Below are 3,550 nucleotides of genomic sequence, written 5' to 3'. Positions count from 1 at the left end.
GAAAATATTAAAGAAGAAATAGAACGCTTGATTAAAGCGAAATTTTTTCGAACTGCATGCTATGTTGAGTGGGTTTCGAATATTGTCCCTGTGATGAAGAAAAATGGGAAGTTAAGAGTATGCATTGATTTTCGAGATTTGAATAATACTACTCCAAAAGATGAATACTTTATGCCAATTGTAGATATGTTGATTAATTTTGCAGCAGGAAACGAAGTATTAAGTTTTATAGACGGTTATTCAGGATATAACCAAATCTTCATTACAGAAGATGACGTGTCCAAAATTGCTTTCCTTTGTCCGAGGGCATCAGGTTCTTATGAATGGGTAGTTATGCCTTTTGGTTTAAAGAATGCAGGTACAACGTACCAGTGAACAATGAATGCTATTTTCGATGAGTTTATTAGAAAATTCATGGAGGTGTATATCGATGACGTTACGGTCAAATCGATTTCAGTGATTCAACACATTGACCACTTAAGAAAGGCATTTCTTACCATGAGGAAAAATGGATTAAAAATGAACCCTTTCAATTGTACTTTTGGGGTATCGGCTGGAAATTTCTTGGGTTTTGTTATTCATAAGAAAGGAATTGCAATTGATAAGAATAAGGCAGATGCAATATTAGCATTGTCTGCACCTAAATCGAAAAAAGAGGTGCATCCCTTCTTAGGTAAGGTGAAATTAAAAAATGATTCATAGTTTGAATGGACGAATGAACATCAATTAACGTTCAATTCGATTAAGATTTATTTTTCCAAGGCTCTGATTATGGCAAATGTTCGTTTGCATGAGCCTTTGAAATTATACATTGCAGCATCTAAAGACACAATTGGGTGCATTGATGAGCGGATAATTTATACGCTTTTTGGCATTGTTTTTAGTATGTTTTTAGTATGTTTTAGTTAGTTTTTAGTATATTTTTATTAGTTTTTAGTTAAAATTCACTTTTCTGGACTTTACTATGAGTTTGTGTGTTTTTCTGTGATTTCAGGTATTTTCTGGCTGAAATTGAGGGACCTGAGCAAAAATCTGATTCAAAGGCTGAAAAGGACAGCAGATGCTGTTGGATTCTGATCTCCCTGCACTCGAAGTAGATTTTCTAGATCTACAAAAGCCTAATTGGCGCTCTCTCAACTGCGTTGGAAAGTAGACATCCTGGGCTTTCCAGCAATATATAATAGTTCATACTTTGCTCGAGATTTGATGGCCCAAACTGTCATTTCAAATCAGCTCAAAACTGCCCGGCGTTAAACGCCGGAACTGGCACAAGAATGGGAGTTAAACTCCCAAACTGGCACAAAAGCTGGCGTTTAACTCCAAGAAAAGTCTCTACACGAAAATCCCTCAATGCTCAGCCCAAGCACACACCAAGTGGGCCCGGAAGTGGATTTTTATGTCATTTACTCATCTTTGTAAACCCTAAGCTACTAGTTCTCTATAAGTAGGACCTTTTGCTATTGTATTATCATTTTTAGATCTTTGAATCTTTTGATCACGTTTTGGGGGCTGGCCTCTCGGACATGCCTAGACCTTGTTCTTATGTATTTTCAACGGTGGAGTTTTTACACACCATAGATTAAGGTGTGGAGCTCTGCTGTACCTCGAGTATTAATGCAATTACTATTGTTCTTATATTCAATTCGGCTTATTCTTGTTCTAAGATATCACTTGTTCCTCAACTTGATGAATGTGATGATCCGTGACACTCATCATCATTCTCACTTATGAACGTGTGCCTGACAACCACCTCCGTTCTACCTTAGATTGAGTGGATATCTCTTGGATCCCTTAATCGGAATATTCGTGGTATAAGCTAGAATTGATGGCGGCATTCAAGAGAATCCAGAAGGTCTAAACCTTGTCTGTGGTATTCTGAGAAGGATTCAACGATTGAATGACTGTGACGAGCTTCAAACTCGCGATTGTGGGGCGTTAGTGACAGACACAAAAGAATCACTGGATTCTATTCCGACATGATCGAGAACCGACAGCTGAATAGCCGTGCTGTGATAGAGTGCGTTGAACATTTTCACTGAGAGGATGGGAGGTAGCCACTGACAACGGTGAAACCCTACATACAGCTTGCCATGGAAAGGAGTAAGAAGGGTTGGATGAAGACAGTAGGAAAGCAAAGAGACGGAAGGGACAAAGCATCTCCATACGCTTATCTGAAATTCTCACTAATGAATTACATAACTATCTCTATCTTTATTTTATGCTTTATTCATAAATCATTCATAACCATTTGAATATGCCTGACTGAGATTTACAAGATGACCATAGCTTGCTTCATACCAACAATCTCCGTGGGATCGACCCTTACTCGAGTAAGGTTTATTACTTGGACGACCCAGTACACTTGCTGGTTAGTTGTGCGAAGTTGTGATAAAGAGTTGAGATTGCAATTGCGCCGTTGCTGGGGATTGTTTGTGTTTGGACAACTGACGGTTCATCTTGTTGCTTAGATTAGGTATTTTTCAGAATTTTTAAGAATGAATTCTAGTGTTTCAAGGTGATGTTCTTATCATCACCAAAGCTGATTGATCTTCATCAATTTAGCTCTTGAATATAATGTCATGCTGAAGCTTAGCTAGCCAAGTCTAATTCCTTTAGACTAAAGCTTTAGACTAACATTGCATGATTCCTGGAATTCTTATTAAAAATTTTGAATCTCTTTATTTTCTTTTTCCACATAATTTTTGAAAAATCCAAAAAAATTACAAAATCATAAAAAACCAAAAATATTTCTTGTTTGAGTCTAGTGTCTCATTTTAAGTTTGGTGTCAATTGCATGTTTCTCTTCTTCTTGCATTTATCATGTGTCTTCATTGATCTTCAAGTTGTTCTCGATGATTTACTTGTTCTGATCTTTAAATTATCTTGTTTTGTGTGTTTTATTGTTTCTCATATGCATTCTCAATTTGTTAGTGTTAGTAGTATACAAACTTCTAAGTTTGGTGTCTTGCATGCATTGTTTATTTAATTTTAGTTGCATTTTGATTTTTTCTCATCATTAAAAATCCAAAAAAAAATTTAATTTGTGTCGTTTCAAGTCAATAATACAGAAAATTGAAGATTCAAAACATTCAGCAGAGGAAGTACACAGAAAAAGCTGGGCATTCAAAACGCCCAGTGAAGAAGGAAAACTGGCGTTTAAACGCCAGCCAGGGTACCTGGCTGGGCGTTTAACACCCAAAAGGGTAGCATTTTGGGCGTTAAATGCCAGAATATATACCATTCTGTGCGTTTAACGCCAGGATGGCACAAGAGGGAAGATTTTTTTTTCAATTCAAATTTTTTTCAAGTTTTCATAATTTTTCAAAATCAAATCTTTTTCAAATCATATCTTTTCAATCATATCTTTTCAAAATCAATTTCTTTCCATTTTCAAAAATACTTGCTAACAATTAATGATTTGATTCAACATTTCAAGTATGTTGCCTTTTCTGTTGAGAAAGGTTTAATGTTTGAATCATATCTTTTCTTGTTAGCCAAGTCATTGATTTTAAAAATCAAATCTTTTTAAATTGTTTTTCAATCATATCTT

This window comes from Arachis duranensis, chromosome 2, assembly GCF_000817695.3.
Source record: "Arachis duranensis cultivar V14167 chromosome 2, aradu.V14167.gnm2.J7QH, whole genome shotgun sequence".
Classification (NCBI taxonomy): domain Eukaryota; kingdom Viridiplantae; phylum Streptophyta; class Magnoliopsida; order Fabales; family Fabaceae; genus Arachis; species Arachis duranensis.
This window is presented reverse-complemented; position numbering follows the sequence as displayed.